General features: G+C 35.7%; 1 long non-coding RNA gene across 1 annotated transcript; it reads right to left on the bottom strand.

The window, feature by feature from the left end:
* Nucleotides 1–713: 713 nt before the first annotated feature.
* Nucleotides 714–26,543, bottom strand: LOC131384183 (uncharacterized). Its single transcript, XR_009214771.1, has 3 exons — nucleotides 26,374–26,543; nucleotides 23,300–23,495; nucleotides 714–826 (listed from the first exon to the last, which is right to left on the bottom strand). It is a non-coding gene; the product is annotated as an uncharacterized LOC131384183 (long non-coding RNA).

The raw sequence follows: 26,543 nt of genomic DNA, 5'->3' as shown, positions 1-26,543 counted from the left end.
ACAGAGCCTTCTGGGTATTATACAATTCCAAAAACAACCCTTCCTTTTTGGGGTTGCATTTGCAGTGCCCTTGGAGACCTTGATTTGCAGTTCATAGGCTATGGGACATAATCTCCTCCAGCTGGCCACTTAAAATTTCTCTCCTCCCCTGGGCTTTTAGCGACATATCCCTTACTTAGTTTGGGATGGTTCACAGTTTTCAAGACTTTTTCTTGGGCAGTTTTCCTTTGAAAGCAACTCCAAATTGGATTCTTCACATGGGCCCACATCTGGTCCCTAGGAAAACAAGTCACCAGTAGTAAGAAGTTTTCTCTTAACAGCTTTCCTTCTCTTTTCTCTGCCAGCTCAAGTCAATCAAACATCATTAGAACTCGCCTGTAAGTCAAACACCTGTCCACGCCTTTCAACTCCAGAGAAGAGATATCCAAGCTTTCTGAACACACACAATGCTCCTCCTTTCAGATGCCCTGCTTCTCTCAAAATGGATACTGACCAGCATCTTCAGATAATTCCTCCACACAAGTCTCTCCCATCAATTCTCATTGCGGTTTAGTGGGAAGCAACATATGGCAGAACACGCTTTATAATTTTGCAGCATGCCCTTCCTGCAAGGTTTCACATAACACTTCAGACTTTACGAGGTAAGTATTATTTTTTAAGCTATTTTATAAATTATTTCTACATATTTAAGGGGTGCAATTGGAATTTTGTTACCTGGATATATTGCGTAGTGTTGAAATCTGGACTTGTAGTGTAACCATCACCCAAATAATGAGGTAAGTATTCTTAACAAATATCTTATTCTCTTTTGGGTCCTTAGCTGAAACTGAGACAGAAATAAACTAATTTTAATATTATAATATTTTGTTACATTTGTCAAAAGTTTCAATCTGATCTTGTCTTCTATATATCTAGTGGGATTTTTCTTATGAGTTTTCGGTTAACTAAGAGGTACGCGTCTTGTTTTTCTGCACAGCTGTGGTTTATAAAGTAGCTCATCAGATCAATCAGTTCCAGGCATCTAGAGGAGTAGAAAGCTGGAAGATGGACTCAGTCCATAATCTTAAAATGGAAGTTCTTCAGTGGCTTTATTGCTCATAAGATATGGTAATTTTCCTACAAGATACCTACATATTTTATTCTGACAAACCATATCTTAAAACACTTAAGTATATAAATGAATTCCTTCCATTAAACCCATGGTACTATTTATAGATTTCCTACTATGTGTCAGGTACTCTTTCAGTGTTCTAATGCTTAAAAAATGACAAAATATCACAGGTAGACAGATATATATATATAGATAGATAGATAGATAGATAGATAGATAGATAGAACATTGACACACAAATATACATACTAAATTATTTCAATAAAGGAGAATTGACAAAGTAATATGCAATCATAATACACGGAATACCAAATGGTACATATGTGTGTTCGAGAGTGAGCAGCAGAAGGGAAATCTTAAACACAGGAACTTCCCTAGACATTATTAGTTTTCACCTCTTGACACTTGATCTTGGGTCAAGTGTTCACTGAGATCATTTTATTTCTGGTTGAATGAGAATTCTAGAAGCACCACCAAGTTTATAAAGGAGCCATAACTTGGTGCTGTCAGAGTTAGTGAGGTAGGCACTTTGTAGCCATGGCAGTGAAATCTGCTGCCATATGGTATTCTGTATTTTGAGAGGGTCATTTAAGACATGAAGTGAAGACCTTGAGGTTCAGTCTGTTTGGTAAAAAACTAGACAGCTTACAACTATAAGTCACTTTATACTTGAATCTTCCCTAAGCATTCTGAAAAGTTTCTCAATCATTGCCTTTTTTCAGTTGATGCTTTGTTATGCTTTGTTGTGTGCGCATTAGGTGACCAGTGTTGTGGCATCTAATAGGCTGTATATAGTGCTCCTACCATATTATTATGTGCAGTGGGGCTACTTAATTAATACACAGCGATTCATTTTAAAAACTTTATTGACTACTTATACAACCATTTGAAAACACTTTGGAATAATGTGAAGGGTAGAACTAAGGCCAAAATAAGATCTCCAGAAGATTTCTATTTTTAATTTGAAAAATTTTTCTAAATGGAAGATAAATTTTATAGTGACTCAGCCTCACCTTTATACTCAGAAATGGGAAACTATCCTCACTTTTACCAGTATGACAGCTGTAATCTGTTAAGAGGTTTCTGTAATGTAGAAAGTTGGTACGTGGAACCTAGATGTCAGTGAGGGTCCAAAGAAACCACTTACCCATTCCTGGAACAAGAGCACACCAGGAAAGCTGGTAAGTGGCTATTTCCAATTTTAAGTCTCTTTTCATATAAAAACAATGATGATAGCACTAAATTAAGCAGCCCAGTCCCTGTGCTATGGTGCTGAATTGCAATGAACTGGCTTCCGTACCTGTGGAGTGATGGCATTCCCCAATCTCATTATTGGAAGCTCTGCATGTCATTTAACATTTAGCAGAGCATGCAGTATTGCAAGTAAAATTTCCTTTCAGTTTAAATACATGACTGTAACAGTAAGTCAGTCAGAATGCTCTTTTTCTGCAGGAGGTTGGATAGGGACATTCATTCATTTTTGCATACATTAGACAAATATTTCTTAAGAGGCAGGAGGATCACGAGGTCAGGAGATTGAGACCATCCTGGCCAACACAGTGAAAAAACCCTGTCTAAAACAAAAACAAAAACAAAAACAAAAAAAGAACCTGATCTATATCAACACAATGCAATGCTCTTTGCTTAGGGAGACAAAAGAAGTGTCAGTCATGATCCCAAGAGAGAAGATGCTTATATTGACACCTTCAATTGCATCTGAAGTTTCCCTTAACCTCACTTCTTAGTGAGCAGCAACAATAATCGACACCACTTTTTAATCACTTAGGTTGCAGGCACCACACTAAGCACCTTAAAAAAATAGCTCATTGATAGCATTGTCTTAACAAAGAAACACAATTTTGCAGATTCCAAAACTGGGTCTAAGATAGGTTAATATCTTGTCCAAAGTAACATAGATATTAACTAAAGTAGTAGCACAGTTATTAAGTAAAATGACAGAGTGAGGGCCTTGATTCAGGTTTCTTTTACTCCAAAGTTCCTTGTTTTAACTTATTTTATACTGTCCTCAAATTACTAAATCAAACCGAAGCTCTTGCATTTTCAAAGTAAAGCAAATGACAAAGCAGGTAAGGCAGTCGATCAGGTGAAAATGTCATAAAGCTAGCCTATACATCAGAAGCCTAGAAAACATGAGATTATTCTCTCCTCATTCCTCATCTTACATATAAAAATATATTCAAGTCCTGAAACTTTTTTTTCTAAATCTTTTCAATATGTGGTTTTTCCTCTCTATTCCTGCTATTGCTGTCCTATCAACAGCTTCCTGACTTGTTTCCCTGCCTCAAATTTTGTACCATTTATTTGTCCTTTAAATTATCACATAATGATCAATCTAACATAAAAATCTCATCACGTCACCCTCATGTGGATAATTGGCCAATGGCCCTTCATTATCTGATCCAATGCCCCATATATGGCATGGAGTTTAGCCCCTATGCCTCACCTCCTGTCACACCTTTGCTCCCCACTGGAATCTCTGGTAGTATAAAGACATATATATTTTACAGCACACAATATACTGTTTCATAATCCTTTCCTCTAAACATGTTCTTCCTTTATCCTTAGGTGCTTAAAGCCCTCTCTGTATTTCTAATACACCCAGCACACATCTCTATCGAAGCATTTGCCAAGTGAGATTTAATATACCAATGTTTGTGTCTTTTTTCTATCCTAGCAAACTAGACAACTTCAGTGGAAGTCCATATGTTTTCCAAATATTATCCTTCAGTGTCTAGTCAACGGCATAAATGTTTATTAAACTATATTAAAACAAAATGACAGTTTTAAAAACCAAACAATAACAACAACAAAAATAGAGATATTCTCAGTTTTCCTAGTAGAACATAGAAAACACTTACTGAAAAATCGGGGGAGAAAAGATATAGGTACTTCCTCCATGTTGATTGTGTTTTTGCATTCACCTTTATGTGACCTTGGACCAATCACTTAACGATTTGGAGTAAGTCTCAATTTCCCAATTACATAGTTAAATTGTTGTATTGGCTCATTCTTGGACCGAGGCTGAAAAGGCTCCAAAAGTCTATAGTTGCTGCACTAACTACCCTACACACTAGAAATAATATTTCAATATTTCAAATTTTCCTAGAGGCCACAGATGTGAATCAAAACAAAATCTACACATAAAGTAAAAGCAAGACATAATTAAAATTCTGTTCTGTAGGCAGAAACAGCTCCCCATACCCAACTATCTACCCTAAAATGACATGCCACTAGTGGAAGGGACTAAGTAAGAACATATGGGTAGAAAACTGCAATACAGCACTCTAAGTAGAAAGAAAACCCTAAACATTGGGACTATATAATTGCATTAATGCATTTTAATGCCTTATTTTATTCTACATGAAAACTGCCGGAATGCTCCTGCATTCTACCTTTACACCTAACAAGCCTATTGAAATCTTAAAGGGCTGAAGACTCAGGAGGAGTCATCCTTGGCTCCAAGATGAACTGCTTCCTCAGTGGCACTAGGTTTAGCCTGAGAAACAATATCAGCTATAGCCCTGGACTCCACATAAATAGATCCTTCATTAGTGTGGCTGGGATGTCAGTTTTCTGGGGCTGACAGAAGCAATCCTCTCTTTAGTTATAACATACTCGAATTACTGGTGTGTTTGAAAGCTGTCTAAGCTGTTTACAAATACAGCAACACATTGTCTCAAAGAATCATGCACACTGTATTTCAGTTAATTCCATCTATTTAGAAGGTTAAGATTGTAGTTCTGGAATTGGAGAACTGTATGGATTGTTCAAACAAAGAAAAATAAAAATTTATTGTAAAGTCTTACACTGTTAAAGGTGTGAGGTTTTAGTAAAGTGCAATTTGGTTACACTCAGCTGATTCCTGGAACTAGAATCCTTTTGACATTATTAAGAATCAATTAAGCATAGTTTCCCTAGGTATTGCTATAGTCCCTTGGTAATTTATCCAGGGCACATTCATAGCCTCTTTGTAGGTGAAATATAAATGGGACTGATTTAGATCAAGGATAGCTTTAAAACTAATGAGTGGATCTCAGAGACAGACTAATGAAAAGCTTTACAAGACATTTTCTCAACTGCCTTCTCTGCATGTGCCGAACTTTAAAGCGTTTAGCAGTTTCCACCAACCTTCTTAGGAACAAAGAGACAAAATTGAGGACTCTGTTTATTAAAGACTCAATAAAAATTAGACTGAATTATATAAGCATAACTAAAGGTGCACAATTTATTGTAGCATTGAGACTTAAATTTGTCTTCAGAAAGGAAGACAGTTGCTTTTATCTTAAGAAATAACAGAAGTCATGATTAAAAAAAAATCATTGTTGAGGAATTTGTTAAAAACACATCATGAGTCTCAGCTTTTAGTGAATTTATTTTGAACCTCCTGAAGCAGACACTACAATTTTTTACATTCTAATGAGTGAACTAAAAACATATATTTCAAAGCAAATAGCACTCATAAATTACATTTATGACACATGAGGTTGCTGACTGCTGTGCAGGGAACGCAGAGTAATGGTGCTAATATGCACTCTAGCTTGATTTTCTCAGTTCCCAACATGCTCTAATTCCACACTACAAATCTTTAAATGGCAGTTATATTTTAATTAATGTGATTATGTGCTGCCATTAGGAAACCCTCCCCCAGCACATTTCTCCTGCCAGGCCCATGAATGCCAGTAAACCATTAACATAAAAGGGCTGTTTGCTTATTAAATTCATCTACACAAATAGGCAAGGGTTGCAATTGTTGATTTGTCACTGAAAGAACCGAATGAGAAGGAGTTGTTCAGTGCCTGGCAGTTGCAATTATTTGCTGTAATTAAGTCTAATTTATAAATCCCCCCTCAAATGAGAAAGTAACAATTTTTGTTAATTAACAGGAGCATTTGTAAAGCTCATTAATTCCATCATTCACAGTCCGTCTGGAAAAATGGGAGCATATGGCTATTACGATGGGACATGTTGCATATGTGTATTTGTACATTAATCTGTTTGGAAGGTCTAATGATTGAAATGGGAGCTAGAAATGGATGTTATATTACTGAGAAAAGAAGATCTACTGTTTTCATTTATCTTTACAGCAATGTGAGTGCTTTGTTATTATCTTCTGCATACAGTTTCATTATTCCGATACAGCACTCCACATTGCCTCATACCATCATGCCCATAAGCCTGCAGGGTACAAGAGCACTTATCTTTCCTGATGACTGTTGAATCATTTAAAACAAGTTATTAGTGAAACAATTAAAATGATATTGGTTCACAATTGTATTTATAGCTGGCAGGCATAATGGGACATTCTGAATAGCGGTCGGGGGTTCTCAGAATGGATGGAAAATGCTGTTAATCAGAGACAAGAGAAACCTCTAAAGAAAACCTAAATTGCAGGAGCACGTTAATTGTATTGGAGCATTTCATTTAATTGAGAACAAAGGGAAGGTAAAAATCATATTATCAATGTTTTATGAACATGAAGAAATAGGAAAATTACTATGTCATTTGTCACATATCTTCTTTGAAAGTGAATTAAAAAGGCGGTATTTAACTTTAACCAGAGCAGGCCAAATACATCATGTTGTTACACATTTTCAATTTCAAAGGGAATAGCAAAATAAAATACAACAAATAAATTAATTAACTAATAACTACGGAGGAAGACATTGGGCAGAACACCCAACATACATAGGAAGATTCTAATCAGAGTTAGAGATTATTAAATGGCTGTAAAGGTGACGAAGGTTGTCCTTTCTCAATTCCATTCATAATTCTTAAGAAATTACCATGGTCAGCTTATCTGCAAGGAGTATATATGTTATTCTTTTCTTGCTTTTGGCAGCAGAAGTCACTGGAATTTATGAGAGATGACTGACAGCATATAGGTAGATGAATAGAAAACTTATCTTTTCACATAATCCAATTCATCTTAAACATGACTTGACTGGTATCGTGAATGGAAACTGTCAATCACACCAAATTCTGTGTGTGTAGTTTGTTTATATATGCTTGGAGGAAGCAGAAGTGGAATACTAGAGTTAGGGTAGCCAACAGTAAGAAGGGGATTGATTGGAAGAAACAAGGTTCTTATTATTTCTTCCATTGAGAAATGTTATTTTTTCCTCTAATAAACTATCTCATTTGGGATCTTAGATTTCTTCAGTGAAAGGGCAGTTTATTATGTCAATGAGCTGGTCTAGTTAAAACTGATTTATTTTGGGATTGTATTGAAAATATAGACCCAAATATAGATAGTTTTATTACTATCAAGAATTCAAAAATCTTTGATTGGGTTGGACATAAATAGAGAAAGTCTAAACAGCACAAGCATAGCACTAGCTATCAACCCAACCACTGTGAATTCAAAATGGCAATTGTGGATAAACCTATCACCAAAAGGGAACTTTTTTTATATAAAAAGCCAAATTTTTCTAAGAAAAACAGAAAGGAAAAATTAAGATAACAAGATGAGGTTTCAAATGAGAAAATATTTTATTAACTGAGAAAGGCTGAACCTATTTAAATGATTCTACTATAAAATCATAGATAATTTAAGGATAAAAATTATCTTTAACTATCCTTAGTAGAAAGATTTTAGATTTTGAAGAACTAGATTATAATAATAACAGCTAATGCTAATTGAGCTCTTTCTGCAAACCAATTATTGATTTAAGTTAACGAATTAACATTTTAAAACTACATAACATTCCTCAAAACAACTCTATGAAATATTATTATCCTCATTTTATCGATGAAGAAATTCAAGCACAAAAAGTTTTTGTAACTTGCCTAATGACAAATGGCTAATCCATGGGAGCAATTCATTGTCAACTGCCTAGACAGTTTATAATCCATTCAGTTTAATATTTGAACTTACATATTGATTCTCCTCACATATCTTCTTCCATTGAGAAATGTTAAAAATGAATTTGCAATGAGAATGTCCACATTTGTTTTCCAAATTGTGAAATTAAAAGCCCACAAATGAAAGTATATTTACATAAAGATAGAATAATTTTGAGTTATAATAGACCAAATAAATAATTAATGTTTTGCTGACTGCTGTTTTCAGACTACTGAATTGTGAGGTAAACTGGTGGCAAGTGGTGGAGAGAAAAGTTAGGTAGAAAAGATGATGAAGGATAGAATAAGTTAACTGTCCCTCAATTTTTTTCTCTTTCTGGCTTTCTCCACCCACCTGTTGTATAGAGCTCTCTGGTCCCCTAGTAGCTAGTTTGGAGAGAAAATAGCACAATCATGACAGGCTCTAGTTACTGCCTGATTGTTCTGCTGGTAGAATGCCAGATTGGTTTAGGTTTATTATTATTGCAAATCTGCCTAAAATATTATCTACACATGTATTAGTTCATTCTCATACTGCTATAAAGAACTATGTGAGACTGGGTAGTTTATGAAAAAAAGAAGTTTAACTGACTCACAGTTCTGCAGGTTGTATAGGAGGTATGGCTGGGGAGGCCTCAGGAAACTTACAATCACGGTAGAAGGTGAAGGGGAAGCAAGCACATCGTCACTTGGCAGAGCAAGAGAGAGAAGGTGAAGGGGGGACATGCCATACAGTTTTAAACAACCAGATATCGTGAGAAATCTATCAAGAGACAGCACTAGGGAAATGGTGCTAAACCATTAGAAACCACCATCATGACTCATTCACCTCCCACCAGGCCCCACCTCCAACACTGGAGATTACAATTTAACATGAGATTTGAATGGGCACACAGAGCCAAAACATATTAACACACTTGACTTTTAACAATGAATAGAGCTTACTGAGAAGTAACTCTGTTACTTCTATTAACAATGAGACCCTTAACAATGAATAGAGCTTGTGGAGAAGTAGTAGGACCCACTATTTGTTGAAGAGAAACAAATTAGAGTTATACTTGAGTTTTTGTCCATGTGTACAATTCCATTTGATTTGTTTTACTTAAATTGTTATATACATATATATGTTAGCTTATATATACTATATATTTCATCATATATATATTATATATATTTAAGCTTCTTCTGAGAAAGCAATCTCAAACCTACAGAGAATCACTACAAAGAATTTAATGAGATAAAGTCAATACCACTTATATTTAGGCCTTGAAAGAAAGAGATTGTTTTTATTTGTCTGTCTTGTTAATTATAATGTTCATAGTGAAACAAGCAACAAAATATAGATTCAGTTCTATAAAGATGCTGACTAAAGAAAGAGAAAACTCTTTTAAATAGAGGCTGTTATACACTGAAATATGCTCTCCTAAGAACTTGTTAAGCTGCCTAGTCTGACAACTTTAGTAACAGTGGAGAATTAATTGTATAGTCTCTTATGGATTCCAGCAAAGGAAATTAGAGAATTAAAGGAGATTCCCCTCTAGTGTGAAGAGTTTAAGAAATGCTTATTGAACTATACATATAAAGGAATCATCAGATAAAATGTGGTGACCGACATACATAGTTCAACACTGACTGACGTGTTAAAAATTATCTAAATATTATGCTGTATTACAACTTTAAACACACTTTAACTCTTAAAATTCTATCACTGTAATTGCTGCTTTAATGGGAAAAGCTTCCGGCATGGAAAGGCAGAATTACATGCCATTGATGTTCTCGTTGTACAAATATAAATTTAGACAAAATGATTAATAAAAAATATTGTCTCTGATGAGTATTTCCCTTCTACATAATCTTATTCAATGTTTTACCTTAATGCCAATATTAAAGAAGGGAAAATATATTTTTGTTTTGTAATGGCCATAAAACTTTGACTTGCCAGATATATGGCAACTATACTTTACCTATACTCACCAGTGTGCCCATATACATGTACAGTTCCTGCAAACCTAATATCAGAGTAAAGCAAAGTTTAGCAAAACTTACACCTCTCAAGATAGTTAATCAGGATAGGTGGAACTGGTAATTACCCTACTGCATTGTCCAAGGTAGCAATGTAATGTGTGCTCAGGCATAAACTCTGGTTACCACAATTGTGTAAGGGGGTTTATACTGGTTGCAGTGGGCCTCCCAGTCTTTCCCTCCCCAAGGCTGTGGGAATCCAGGACCAGGTGCTGGACAGCAAAAAATTAGTAATAACAATAAAAAAAACTTTTTAAATATTATCTTTCCTTTAAGCATCACCATCTTTTCATGGTTAAGATATTTCTTAGGACAAAAGTATGAAAGTTCACTCAAACAAGTTGTGTATTCCATTCTAGGAGTCTTTAAAAGCAGGTTGTGTGTCAATTTATAGATCCTTCTAGTTTAGAATTACTGAATAAGGAGAATGGAGAGAGAAAATAGGACTGAAATTTCCTCAGTGATAAACTTCATTCTGCCCTCCCTTTGTCCTCCTTATTTATCTATTTTTATTTATTTGTATTTAAATTTTAGTGTCAGTGGGTTCATGTGCAGGTTTGTTTCATGTATCTATGATTGCCTAATGCTGGAGTTTGGGCTTCTACTAAACCCATCACTCAGATTGTGAACACAATACTCAACAGGTAGTTTTTCAACACTTGTACTTCTTCCTGCCTCTACCCTTTTGAAGTGGCCAGTGTCTATTTTTACCACCTTTATGTCTCTGTGCACCCATTGTTTAGCTCCCTCTTATGAGTGAGAACATGTAGTGTTTGGTTTTCTGTTTCTGCATTAATTCACTTAGGATAATGACCTCCAGCTGCATCCACGTTGCTGCAAAGGACATAACTTCATCCTTTTTTATGGCTGCACCATATTCCATGGCATATGTGTACCACATTTTCTTGACACTCTCCTTATTTAGAGTGGGAGTGAAGAGCAGAGGGTGAGAAACTACAATGAAGCTCAGCCTGAGACCAGAACTGCAAGACTCCCTTACTTTCTCCAAATCCCAACATTCTTAAATATCTCTCTGATCTCTCCACAGCCAAAGGAAAAATACAAGCAGAAAAAAAAGTGAGGAAATCAGAATTCTTGCTTGCTTATACTAGTAAAAGGTCTTTCCTAATTGACAGTAGAATTCATTATGCCTTCCTTATGGTTCCAGTTAAATTCAACTCATCTTTTTTTTTTTTCAGTCATGTGAAAGCAATGTTAGACTCTGCTTTGCTTGGAGAAAAGTCTTTCAAGGTTCGTTGGTGTGTTCACATGCTACCAGAAGCATTAGTAACTGAGGGGAACATTCCCTTTGGCAAAACTCTCTTAATCCCTTTGTTTCATTAACTTCAACTATTGTTTTGGTTTCTTAATTGCATGTGACCTAATTACATCATGCCTTATGTCCCTATAATCCTTGGTCACTGCCTAAGCTTTTAAACACTCTAGTTGTCCCCTATCCTGTTTTGCCTTCCCATACCCATTGTTTCCTTTCTTTGTTCCTGTTTTTGCTTCCCTCCCTTTCAAACCTTCCTAAGTAATATTCTGAAACTTTATGCAATACTAAACACTGTTATACTCATCTTTAAGTAATTATTTACCCCAGGATCCAAAGTTAGGAAAGGCATTTTTCCACTTCCTAATGGCCAGTTTCAAAGCACACACTGTTCAAGATACCTGCCTGCCCAACACTACTACTCTGTATTCCCTAATGCTATCATCTTCTATTCTCTTGGTAACTGCTCCATAGCTAAGGATTTTTGTCACTTTTCGCAATGCCCAGACACCATGCACTGTAACAACGCTCTCTATGCAGGTTGTCCATCCAATAGTCCACATTCATGGCCCTTAGCTTTTGACCTCCCTGATAACCTCCCCGCTGAACGCCCCTTCTTGCCCGCACATCCATACACACAGACTACACGCTCACTTTAACCATCCATTTTCATGGCTAGATCCTGGGTTTGTCTTCTAGAAATGCCAGTAGATTAAAATATTCAACCTCTAAATTCCTAACTCATCCAAAACAGCTTACTCATTCTAACAATTTTATGCTCTCACTTAATGGGATCTTTAATGATCTCCATTTTCACCAACTCTACCTCCAACTTTGTCCACCCAACACACATCCTCATCAGCAATCTCTTGCTCTCACATCTCTACCAAGCTTAGACTTCAGTATTCAGGGCTCCAGGGATTATAACCTGCCCATTTTTTGACATATGAAAAGGGTATTAAAATATAGATAACCAAGACTACATCATCCTTCATCCCCATAACAGTGTAGAACACCTTCATGTAATTTACTCGCTCTTATTCCCAGACCCAACATATATTTCTGTTTGCCCCTGTCATGACTGGTTGTGGGAAACACACACCCATCAATCCCCAACTTCTACAGCATTCCTTCTTCTTCAGTCTCCTTGCAAAGTACAATTCTAGATTAAAGGCAGTCATCCTTTTCACCCCATTTACCTATGTCACTGAGTGAAATGTTGGAAAAAAAAATACCAGAACCTTGAACACTGCTCCTCCTACAAATTCACAGTTTCTAATTTCCTACCTGATGTGTTAGCTCCATTTAACACTTAACTCTGTTAATGTGCTATAATAGATCTAATAGATCTTTTTTTTTTTTTTTGAGAAAATGAAGACCCTAAGGTATTGAATTGAAAATACCTATCTCCCCCTTGTTCACTCTTACCTCTGCCCTCCAGGATCAAAAGTTAGACAGCCCACTTCCTGTTTAAATCTAGGCCATCTTGCTTCCCAACTCTTCTGTCTTTAGCAACATCATTGTTATTTCACTGTTCTTGTCCCTGTCTTGTCTTTTTCCTATCTATTCCACACATCAGCCCCATCAAAGTGATCCTCCTAAAACAAGGCTTATCCTGTCACTCCTGTGTTAAAGTCCCCTTCAACAATTTTGTATTGCCCTTACTACTGAAGTGTAAATGTTTTAACTTGACTTTTAAGACTCTGAATTATTACTTGATTCAAGTTGCCTTATCTCTTACCCTACAGACCCTTGCCCTTGGTTCATCTTTTCTTATGAACTTCATATCCACTGAACCTTTGCCTAGAGGCTCTATCATCCACCCAATCCTTCATCTGTACCTCAGCTGCCCCTTCCTCCAATGAGCCATGCTACTTTCACCTACCTCAGGTTTTATTTAATCTTTTGTTTCTAATTCAACTATTTTTCTCTAAGAAAATACCCCTGAATCTCCAGAGTTCAGATTAGGTGACAATTTTCTGTCTACACATTTGTGTTTCCCACGAGACACTAAGCCCTTACGGTCAGATGCAACATATATGTTTTTCACTGATTCTTTTTGGAGGTAAGTCACTGGGATCTGACATATAAATATTTTGTGAACCTAACGGCACAAGAATTGGTCTGTGTGTTCCAACTCATTATAGATCCAAGAGCATATGGAGATTAGCAATTGAAGGCTGAAAGGACTCACAAAGCATATGATCCATTTTACAAAGATAACCAGGCATAATAGATGTGTAATCTAAGAATATTAACATCATTTAGAAATCCCCTCACCCACTGAAAAACAAAAACAAAAACAAAGAACACTGGAAGAAGCATCAAAGTAAATATTGTTACCAAAATTCCTAATTCCTCAGGATTACCTAAGGGTACTTCTAATAAAATAAACAAAGTTCAGGTCAAGAAGAGTACATTTGCCAACATTGCTAGTTATGAAGGAAATGCAAAGTAAAGCCACAATGAGATAACACCTTAGTCCTGTAAGAATAGCTGTAATTAAAAGTCAAAAATAATAAATGTTGGCTTGGAGGTGGTGAAAGGGGAACAATTTTACTCTGCTGGTGGGAATGTAAACTAGTACAACCACTATGGAAAACAGTATGGACAGTATGGAAAGTCCTTAGAGAACTAAAAGTAGAACAACCATTTGATCCAGCAATCCCACTACTGGGTATCTACCCAAAGGGAAAGAAGTCATTATATGAAAAAGAGACATGCACACATATTTAGAGCAGAGCATAATTTGCAATTGCAAAATTGTGGAACCAACCTAAGTGCTCGTCAATCAATGACTTGATAAAGAAAATGTGGTATATAAACACCATAAAATACTAATCAGCCACAAGAAGGAAGAAAATAATGTATTTTGCAGCAACATGGTTGGAGCTGGAGACCATTATTCTAAATGAAGTATCTCAGGAATGGAAAATCAAGTATTGTATATTCTCACTTATAAGTGGGAGCTAAGCTATGAGGATGCAAAGGCATAAGAATGATATAATGGACCTTGGGGACTCTGTGGGAGAAAGATGGGAGGGGAGTGAGGGATAAAAGACTATATATTAGGTACCGGGTATTCTGCTCAGGTGACAGGTACAACAAAATCCCAGAAGTCACCACTAAATAACTTATCCATATAACAAAAAAACCACCTGGACCCCAGAAGCTATTGAAATAAAAACAAATAAATAAAAAGAAGAAAGCATTTGCTTCCACAACCTCAACGCAGCCTGACATCAAGTTTCAGACAAAGTTGAGGAGTTATTCAAGAGAATGCTACTGATCACTTTGGATGACCAGAAGCATTAGGGGGAGAGGATGTGGAATAGCCACAGGCCATGTAAGAATGCAGAGGTGTTAAATGGTGATATTTAGAAGTATGATAGACCCTCACAAATCAGTCTCTTAATATTTTGTACACTGAGGTACAAAAGAAATGGTAATTGTATTTTAATATTTTAGGGTGATACATAACTGTGTTAATTCAACAAACCATTGTGCCCACACTGGTTGGAAGGGATTTCTTTCATTTTTGTTCCATGAATTTACATTGTTTACAAAAAATAATTTTTCTGTATTCCTTTTAATTGTATATTTTATTTCTTAAGTGCCAACATGCCAGGCCCAAAGTCAGAGGCAGTGAAGACAATGAGAGAACCTTGCTTGTGGACTGATTCTGTTACAGAGTGTAAGCCAGCCATCTGCAGAGTGGCTGATGACTGTGATGGCATTAAGTTATCACAGGAAAAACTAGTGCTATCTTGAAGGTATTTGAGCAATACTTATTCAGTTTGGTAGTGTAATTAATGGTCACTAAAACCTTTTCCATTTCAAGAATTCAAGTTACTTGGTGTTTCTCAAACCATAGTAGGATCAAACGGGTGGGAGTCCACAACCAAAGATTACAAATTAGATCAAACATTTTGCTTTATGCAAATTATTCTACTAGAAAACACACTGAAAGGAACACATTTAGAAAGACTTCTGTTGAATTTATGTAGAAGAAAAGTCCTAAAACATTTTCAATGGATAGTAATTAAAAATTAATTGTAAATATTCCAAAATATATTACTTCTCATGGCTATACTATTTAATTTGCTTTTTCCTATTTTGTTTTACTGAACATAAAGTACCTGTATGTAGTCTCTCATACACATACACTTCTAATCTCAAAATTTTATTTTCATTTTTTAATAAAGCCAGAAATATTTTGAATTTTTAATATTATTGTCAGGTATCTTTTAGTAACAGAACCCTGAAGGTGGGGGAGTTAATTTAGCAACTTTTTTTTTTATTTGTTAACATTATTTTACCCAAGGTTAAGCTCCACAAATTTAAAAATCATAATCTCTTTTCATTTTGTATTTATTGTTTTGATTTACTATAATACTGATAAAATTGCAAAAAAAAAAAAGAAAAAAGAAAGAAACAGTTATCTTAGCTGGTATGGAAACAGAAATCTGCAACATTTAATTCAGCAGTAAAGCCCTAGATCAGGGTAATAATTATATCTATGAAACTATGCCATGTGGTTGCCAGCCATAAGAAAACAATAACACACCCTGATCCTTAAATATCCCAGAATAGAATGTCCCTGATTTCTATATTTTCAGTGAAGTATATGAAGAAAATCAGATGAATAAATACTGGCCTTCACTAACTTCAGTTTCTCTCTAAATCATTAACATAAAACAAGAGAGTCAACTAGCAGCTGATACAGCATATACTATTTTGGGGGATGAAAATTTACCCATTGTCTTTCTGAAATGCCTGTTCTCTCCATCATGACTCTTAAATCCACAGGTCTCTGAAACGCTTAGATGAGGCAGCAGGAGTTTGAATTACTGGCTGAGTCAGCAGGTCACAGAGACCTCAGATAGAAATTTTTTGTTGTTGTTTATTTATTTAGGGAATGAAAGAGATTTTCTGGAACATAGAAATTACAGCCTGTCATTTGCAGAAACATCTCTTTGTTTCAGGCATTCTGAGGAAATACGCAAGTGCCATGAGCAATCTAACACTAAAATTTGTTCAATGCCACAATTCAGAGAAATAATGAAATGTAATTGATAGGCTTAGAGATGATGAAGAAGCTATTGTTTGTTGTGGGGTTTTCACACCACAATGTTCTATTACTGAAATAATTTACTTTTATTTCGGGTGCTGATACTGGAATCTGTATATTTTTGGTACAAAATAACTTTAGGCTTTTGAAATATACTTGATGTTCCAACTACAAACCAGAGAAGGAAGCTTTTGGTGTTCCTAAACCACTCTGGATATCTTGTATTTGCCTCTGTTCAGAGAGTGCACCACAATCATTCAATGACCTGGGCCAGAAATCTTGTGCTTAAATACTGTTCGGCAGTGGTGAGAACACACAGCCAAGCTAAATTACTTCCCAGATCTGAGCAGCACTTCCCAGGCTGATGGACGCCGACACACAATGCTCCCTAAATCACCCCGTACTTTAATAACCCAGCCCTGCTGAAGGGACTGGGTTGATGTGAGCCTAAATCCAAGCCCGCCCCTACTGGATTTCATTCAGCTGGAAAAACGAACATGTAACAGCCACTGGCAATGGGCTTTGCTTATATGGGAAGTCCTCCCAGCCACTGCTTTAACTCCAGTGACCTCTTCTCCAACACTTAAGGCTGTAAGGAACTTGGCAACGCAGGAGAAAAAAAAAGAACAGTTTTTAGAACTTTGGTTGGCAGGGCTGCAAGCTACTGAGGCCATATGAATTCTGCGGCAAGAGGCCAACTGCGAGTGCTGAGGCTCACTTCTTTTAGCCTAGATAACCCACTTACTGATGCATGTGTCTTTTTAAAAGAATATTTTGATCACAGTGCGTACGCCTGCTCACATACTTTTATCTTCCTAAATTAACAAGTTCCTTAAACGTTTCACTTCAATTGTGATGAAAGTTGCCTCCCCTTTCAGATGCTTTCATACTACTGAAAACTGGATGCTTACTTTTGGTTAGCTAATTGTCGGTCTAGAGGCATCCAGCATTTCTCATTTTACCCACAGTGAAAAAGAAAACTTCTCCAAGAAGTTAGCACATACTTATAAAAATGACTGTTTCCTGCTTGTCAGCACTTTAGGAGGTGGTGTGCAAACAAAACCTCACTTTTCACGGAACTCTAGTTCTTGTTTGGCTCTGGTTGTACCTTACAGATAAGGAAACAGGCAAATGTGTGCAATGTCCTAGAACAAATCGGGCATATAGGAAGTCTGAGATAGAAGACAAAGTTCTCTATCATTTCCTATCACAACTCTGGAATGTTCATTCTTTTTAACGATGCCAGTGAAATGTATATGAACATCAGTAAAAAGGTGTCCTTGTATATTCAGCTCTCTTAAAAAGTCACTAGATACAATTGAACACCACTATTAGAAGTACATACTTACTTTTATTACTGCTTGTACCACAAAGTAGAATTCACAACACTTAAAAAATATATAAGCTGTAGTTGATGTTTTCTTGGAAGGTAATCCTCTATTTCTCAACTCTCATTTATTATAAAATGATTTGATACTATTAGAGGAAATCAGAAATTATTTTCAACCCTGAGAGAATATTTCTTCAAAGAAGTTTGTTCTTTTGTTAGTTTACTACACAAATGGCCTCTAAACCTTCTTTGTAAGATTTAAAACATCTTTTCTTATGATGTGGAAGGGAATAGTGGTGTGCTTCCCTGTGATTGTATATGATAGCTCTGTTTGTGTGCATTTAACTTGCATTTGGTAGGTAGGAATGAAATAGATTGGGTCTAATTTATTGCAGGTAAAGTTTAGTTAACAAGTTATGATACCAGTCTTGATATTACTATAGATGAAACAGTTTTCAATTAGAGTAATAAACAATTTCATTTGAGACAGTTTTATACAAGCAAAACACCTACTACTTAGTGTCAACTGAGTTCTGCACTTCTCATGTATGGTAGCTAATCAGTTACAAAGTGAATTAATTCCTCAAATATTGTAGAAATATTTTGCTGCTGAAAGCTTTCTTATCTCTGGAGCATATTAGTCTTAGATACTTCTGAAATTATCCACCTTATTAAACTCCAACAGACATGGTAATTTCTATTGACATAAGGGAAAAATAGAATCTTTTCCATAGAATATAGCTATAAACGCTGGTAAACAAACAAATGGGAACATGAAAAGGTTGACTCAGAACATAATGTCATCACAATCTTTATATAAATCCTATGTATATGTGGATGATTTGATTTACTTTTTAAATCAAAAGCAATCTTTCTTAAGGCAATATTAGAGTAGTTTTTAATGGTAGTGAACTAAGCTGTGATGATGATTTTAAAAAATAAATTTAATTATTTTTACCTTTCTGTTATTTGAAAATCTAGATGAAAGCAGATGAATATTAGCTAAATGCTCTGTAGTAGAGGTGAGAGGGAATTTAAAGTGATAATGTCTTAATTGACAAGATTGCAGTCCTAAATACATCAGTGACAAATTTAAGAGAGAATAACATTTCAGGATTAATGCTTTAAATTTACAGCTCACTACTTCATACACTCGGTTGCAATCTATCATGTTGAAGATAGGAGAAGTTTATATTCAGGGATACCTCTTACATTTTCTAGGATTTCTTGGCCTTATTAATTCAAATCTTACTTTCAATGCATGCATGCAGCCAAGATAATTACTAGAAGGCAAGATCAAAGCCAGCATATTATAGTCCTATTCCATTTTCTGCTGATGTGAGTGATCTGCCTCTCCTTTGATGTTGTATGCTTCTACAGCGAAAGTACAGAGGATAAAAATACTACACCATGTAATCTGGCATTTATCCCATGAGAGCAGAATTCCAAATTGTGACACATGTCAAGAAGTTAAAAAAAAACTTAAAAGAGACCTATGCTTTATAAAATGACGTACTCTGCATTTAAACATCATCAAACATCATTTTCCATAAAAATTTAGACCCTGATATAAAATTCAAAGAATTTTTGTAACTTTAGTGGAAGAAAATAGTTACCATATTTACTAGCAATTATATTAAATGTGTGCCTGAGCCTTTATCTCACCTAATGAGGGCAGTTGAGAAGAAGCAGAAGTATAACGTGCACACACATATATATTTGTGTGTATATCCATTCAAAAATTCCATCGCTTAGTGTGTACTCTACACATATATACAGATGGTTTTAGTTTGCTCTGAGTTATCTATCACCTTAGGTCATGAGGTTGAACAAGTCTCTGATCTCTGAACTGCTTGCTGTTGATTAGAGAAAGAGTTCCTGGTCTATAACATTATATTTACTTAAATATTTGCCCTTATGTTGTATCTCTGGCAATGTTCTGTCGGATATTCATCTTATTGCATCTTACATTGTCCTGTTGTGTCCTAGTTTACCTTTTATAAACATGTTAAGTGTGTGTGTTTGCTTACATATATATGAACACAGAGACTGTGTTCTAAATTAGCTTTTTTTGCTAAATTAAATTGAATTATTGCCCTTCTGAAGGAAACTAATATTTTCCGATCATTCCTCAGTTGCTAGTTGATTCTGGCTCATTCTATTTTGGATTCAGAGCCCTCCAAGGTACCATGATCAGACCTACATATTTTGACAGAAAAATCAAGCATTGTTTGGACTTCATGGCTGTCACTTCTGAAGCACAGAACCCAATATCGAGAAAATTGATTCTGATAGCACACAATTTAACTCACACTCTTCACTTCAAATAGAAATCAAAACTATTTTTTATTTTGAAAAAAATGGCTTTTCTCTTTCCCATAAACTGTATTTTCAAGGACTTCCAAGTGCCAGAATTATTATAAGGTGTGGTAATAAAACAAGACCCATGTATATCAATCTCAATGTATTTCTTACATCTTCTATCTCCATTGATGGGAGTGTGAGCTTCTAATAATAAGGTAAAGTACGATAAAATGAAGATCATTAAACATAGCTGGATATCAAATATAGATATGGATAGAAATACCTCTGCTGATCTTTGGGATATTATAGAATAGAATGGTGCTAGAAGACTAAATATGAGCAAATACCAGGCTGAACTTTGGAAACTGCAAATGTGTAACATGTAACCCCAATATACATCTCTGACAAAATTCTAAAGTGCATTTGCAAACAAATTTTCTTGAGACACAATTGAAATAAGGGACAAGAAAACATACTTTTCCCATATGGGTTTAAATTGAACCAATTATGTCTGTGCTATAGTATGAAAATCCCAGTTTATTTCATCTTTTAATTATATCTTGGTCCTTCTGACCTATTGTATGTCAAGCTGAAGATATAAACATGTCTTACTTCCTGTTCACTGGGATCTGCTCTTCTCTAAGCTTACACTTCTTCAATTTCCTTTACTTGGTTTTCTTTATTGTCCTCACTTGTAAACACTGGAATTCTCAAGGTATCAAACAGTTGATCTTTTTTCTTTTTTTACACCTGTTCTCTAGGTGTTGTGGGCTGAATGTTTGTGTCCCTCTAAAATCCAACTGTTGAATCCCGTACTGCTAATGGGATGATATTTGGTGATAGAGCCTTTTAAGATGTTAGGCCTTAAGAGTGGAAACCTCGTGGTGGGACTATTCCCCTTATAAGAAGAGACACAAAAGAACTTATGTGTATTCTCTCTGCCTCTCTCTGCCATGTGAGGACATGGCAAGAAGATAGCTGTCTGTTAACCAGAAAGTGAGCCCTCATGAGACACTGGATCTGCTGGCATCTTGATCTTAGACTTTCAGCTCCTAGAACTTTGAGGAATTAACGTTTGTTGTTTAAGCCACCCAGTCTATGCTAATTTGTTAGAGTAGTGTAAATTTATTAAGACACCAGGTAATGTCATTTACTCTCACAGCTTTAAACACCATGCAGATGCTGAGCTTCTAAATTTCTACCCCCAGCCCTGGACCTCCCTACTGCATCTAATATATACCTAATATATTTTTATATATTAAGTATATTATAAAATATATATTTTACGTATATAATATAAATTATATTTCATATATTTACTGAATCTAGACTCCCTACTGAATCTAGACTCCTGTATTCAGCTGCCTTCCCAGTATCTCCCTTTGTCCTTCTAATCCTACCTAATTCAATGGTTCTAATCCTACTGAACCATTACCATGCTTCTGGCACCATTGTTTTTACGTGTTTTAGCTTATTTAATCCTCATAACTCCATCAAGTTGAATATATTACTATTTTCAAGTTGTAGATACGAATATGAGACCTAGTTACTTGCTCAAGTTTACACAGATATATATATATATCCCAGACTTATAATGTCCAAAATTGAACTCCGGATTTCCCTACCACAGCCAATCCATTGCCAGTTTCCCACGCCAATGAATGGCACATCCTTTCTTCCAAATTGCTTCGAAGTACTTGGATTAACCTAGCTTTCTTTTCTCATTTTGCACATCAAATTCAAACCATCAGTAAACTTTGTTCAGTGTCTGACTACATCTCAAGACCATCATCATCATCTGTGTTCTAGACTATTGCAATATTCTTCTACCTGGTTACCCCACAATCTATTTACTACAAGGCAGGCAGAGCAACCCTATTGTAATAAAAAGAAAAATCAGTTACCTTTGTGCTTGATGTCCTCTTAGGGCCTCTCATCTCACTCAAAATAAAATGTGATCTCCCTGATATGGCCAAAAAGAGCTTCATGATCTGGTCCCCATCCAGATCTCAGGCCTTCTCCTCCACTCTTTATTTTATTTTCTTTCTTTCTTTTCTTGAGATGGAGTCTCGCTCTGTCGCCAGGCTGGAGTGCAGTGGTGTAATCTCGGCTCACTGCAACCTCTGCCTCCCGGGTTCAAGCGATTCTCCTGCCTCAGCCTCCTGAGTAGCTGGGACTACAGGTGTACACCAGCATACCCAGCTAATTTTTGTATTTTTAGCACAGGTGGGGTTTCACCATATTGGCCAGGATGGTTTTGATCTCTTGACCTCATGATCCACCTACCTTGGCCTCCCAAAGTGCTGAGATTACAGGCGTGAGCCACCGCACCTGGCCTCTCCTCCACTCTCTTAACTCACCCTTTTCTACCTCATTTCTTTTAGATCTTTTCTGTAATGTATCCTTATCAAAATGGTCTTTCCTCACTACACTAACAACACTAACACCTCCATCACTCCATGCCCCCATTTTTTTTCATTAGATTGTACTAATTTTCCATTAATATACTCCATCTTTTAAATTTATAGCTCTATTCCCTACAACAGTAGAAGCGCCATAGGAATACGGTTTTCTCTTTTTATCTGGTGAATTCTGAATGCCTAAACTCTGTTTTGCATCAAATAAACAATAATTATTAGCTGAGTAAGTTAATAGATCAGTCAAATAGTTTTGAGAATTCTCCTAAATCTACTAGTTATTATTTCTGTGAAAGTGGACCAAGGCACAGTAAGGATGGATAATTTTCTAGAGGAACCCACTAGCTTGGTTAAACAAAGAAACAATAAGTTAATATGTATTACCAAAGCAATTAATATTGTTATAAAATGCAATGCCTTTCTCTTTTAACGAATGCAATTTAGATTGGTTATTAACATGTATCTAAACTGTTCAAGTTTGTCATTCACCATTTGTTCTCAAGCATACTCTTGCCCTATTGTTCCACAGACATTTCACTTTTGACAGCGTTAAGAACATGTTTTCTCAATATATTATACTTGAACTTCGAATTACATGTCCTGTGTTTAGTACATTTCCTGTGACTGTGTGGGATAAAAGACGCTCAATTTTTTTTTCATTTTTTATTATTACTAGAATGTATTTTTTTTCTTAAAGGAGGTCAACAGCTGCCCAGAATAAAATCTACATTTCCCAGTTTCCCTTCTAAGTAGTTGGGGCTATATGACTATGTTCCAATAATGGAAGTGCTATGTATTTCTGTCACACGTGTCTTTAAGAGGAATGCTTAGACCCTTTGTGATGGAGACTCCTAAATATAAATTATTTTCTTTTTGTATAATAATGTATTTGTAGCTGGGACATACATACCCAGCTAGACTCTTGAATGTAGCCATGCAATGACATTCTTGCCAATAAAAGATGAGTCAAAATGATTGAGGGGTGTCATTTTCAGGTCTGGGACTTAACACATTGTGCTTATTATCTTCCCACTTTCCTTTTCCCAAGACCTGCAAGATGGACATGTCTGTGTCTCAGGTCAGGTCACACAGATGAACACCACACCCTAGGAATGATGGAAGAAAAAGATGAATGGAATCTGTATTCCTTATTGACTACATAAATGCAGAGCAACCAACTTAACAACTTGAAATGATGCATGGAAAGAAAATAAAATTCTTTCCTCTTTAATCACGTATTTGGGATCCCTAGTCAGTAGCTTAGCCTTTTCCTCTAAATTGTGAACATTTCCTCAGCCTTCGAATTTCCTTCTGGTTAGAATGTGAACATGAAATGTTAGAGTTTGAACAGCCATCCTAGATCATGAGGTAAAAGCCTCATGTTGACATAAAACCATCCCAATTCCTTTTAATCATGGAATGCATAATAGTCTTGAATGGCATGTCCCTAGACTTTGTTTATGTGGAAGAATGGACAAATGACTTTATTTTAGCCATTTTTAAGTTTCTATCATTTGAGCTAAATCTGATTCCAACTTAAACCATGTTGTATTCTCAGTAAGTGAATTATTTGCATCCTTTCAATTATTATAGAGCTAGCTCAGAAGCAATTCTACCATGGCCATTCCCTCAAGTCTGGATATCAGCACATTCTTTATTTATTATCTAAGAGAACATGGTTCTTCTTCAGGCAGTCCTTGTTCATGAGCTATTGTGTCACATGTACAAATGAGTGGGTATTGTTATAAACCTGAGATGCAGGGGTTTTCATTACAAAGTTTCCATTTATCTTGTTGGAAGAGTTGCTATGCCTTTCATGTGATATCCCTGGACAAGATTAATTTGTTACAATAAGATAAAGGAAACTCCGCTGAAAACCATAGCAAATAGCTCAGGTCAGTCTGAAAGTATATTTTTTACCCTTCTTCCTTTCTATACACACACATTATTAGGGTGGGTTCATCTAAAGTCAGTGCCCAGAGACGATTCTTGCTGTTGTTTTTGACAGAGAATCTGATAGAATATTACCTCTGCAACTCTGTTTCAGAGTTTCAGATTGCACAATCACCCCCACACCCTACCTCTCCTTTAGTGTCATTATGTGGGACTCTCTAAGTTATGGGACCTAAATTGTCTCCTGTAGTTCCAGGCCACAGTTTGAATTTTTCATATATTTGGGAAATAACCTTAAAGTCCATTTTATTTCAGAACAAATTCCTGTTATCATGATCAAGAAAGAAAGAGGAAACAACTAAATTGATAACCTGACATCTATCTAGAACGACCCTTCCCTTATTTTACTTAGCTAGCAAAAGAAAGAGTTGGGTCAAATTTAAACATTCTAGAAAATTTGTAATTTATTGTATTTTGAAAATAATACTAAGGGGCAATAGTGATGAATCAAAATAATTTAAACCTCATAGATAATTATAACTATTATTTTGTGATGCAAAAAATATTATTCTGAAGCATATATATGTTCTGAACATTTTAATAGCAATGGTTCCATGTGGTTTTCATAGTAGTTCTATGAGGTAGCTTGGGAGAGATGATCATATTACATACATTTTTTTTTAAAGATGTGTAACTTAAGACTTTTATAATTTAAGCAACTGTACAGCTAATATGTGGCAAAGATAAATTTTCAGATCCAGAGCCTGTCATCTTCCTACTTAGCATATAGAATTTAAATTAAAAACTTAAAATCTCTATTTGAAACACTGTATTCCTGTCTAACTTTGCATATACTGAAAAGTATTACCAATTTATATATAAATAGAATAAATAAGAGACATGACTTAGTAAGAATTCTGCACACTTCACTGGAAAACTGTCCAGTGGCAGTGACAGGCTTCAAGATGGATAGATGAGAGCATTAGATAAATCTTTTAATTTAGTTTTTTTCTCCTGTGACTTCTAACGCAAAGTTTGCTTTTACCTTTATAGAAAGCATCATGTACCAGGAAATAAATCTATATTAGGCACTATAGCACATCATTATCATCACTATAACCAACACTATCATTATAAAAATATATCACCTATTATATGCTAAGTGGGAGAAGCCATACCCTTTTAGGTGTTCTTTATGAAACTGAAAATTTGATATTTACTCCATAATTGTAAGATGGAAGAATCTTTTTTGTTTATCACCAACAAAGTGATGGAGAACTTTCTGCTCTGTCTGCATATGCCCTAATAATGTATTTTCAGAATAATATTTCCATTTGAAAAGTCTGAGGCAGTATTCCTGGGCACCTCAGGATCTATGTGTGGCTGGCTGGCTGAGTATTTTGAGCAAAGAGTCTACTCAATATTATCAGAAAATGGAGTGTTGTGGCTTAATATTTTTTTTTCCTCAAAACTGCTTGATTGGATAGTAGTTTTGACACCTGCTGTAGACAGCCAGTGTCTTTAATAAACATCCTAATGCCTAGTAAATAGTGATTTCTTAAAGGGAACTCATCAGACACAAAGCCTTAAATCTGATTCTGTAATTCAAGGGGAACACAAGGAAGTGGGAAAAGGATGTCATTTAAGCAGCTCAGAAACAACTGTTGATGTATAAAAAATACATAATTTTCCTCTTCCATGAGTAAACTGCACTGAAACCTACACAAATGGTGCATAACCCTTCATGACTTTGGCCCAAGGCTACATATTTAAGTGGTCTCCACCGTATTCACATATAAACAGAGGCACCGTATGCTAAGAATCACAATAATAGCAAAATAGCTATAACATTATTAGCATGATTTTATTTTTATTTTTATGGCTTCATGACTAGTTTGACAACTACCTACTGGCTTTTAGGAAATGCCTAAAATGCCAGTTACACATACTTTAGGTAGAAGAAGATCGACAGTTCTAGTTTTACTCATGGGATCATCTACAGGAAAGCTTCTCAGACAAAAATTTGGGGGTCTCAAGTTACAGTGAACATTCCATATACAGGCTTCTTTGTTATCAATTAATTCAACTTACTTCTTCATCAATTTTTTCTCCCTTCAGTCTTGATGGTTTCATGACCCAGACCCAGGCAATACCCTTAGGCAATCCATGTGATAATTGACACATTTTCTAACACGGTATAGTGATGCCCAAGTCACTGCTTTCAGGCTGTGACTGGAGCTTATTGGAGTCTGCAGCAGGGG

Source organism: Hylobates moloch, unplaced genomic scaffold, assembly GCF_009828535.3.
Source record: "Hylobates moloch isolate HMO894 unplaced genomic scaffold, HMol_V3 SCAFFOLD_9, whole genome shotgun sequence".
Taxonomy (NCBI): domain Eukaryota; kingdom Metazoa; phylum Chordata; class Mammalia; order Primates; family Hylobatidae; genus Hylobates; species Hylobates moloch.
Note: the sequence above shows the minus strand (reverse complement) of the source record. Positions and strands in the feature narration are given on the sequence as shown.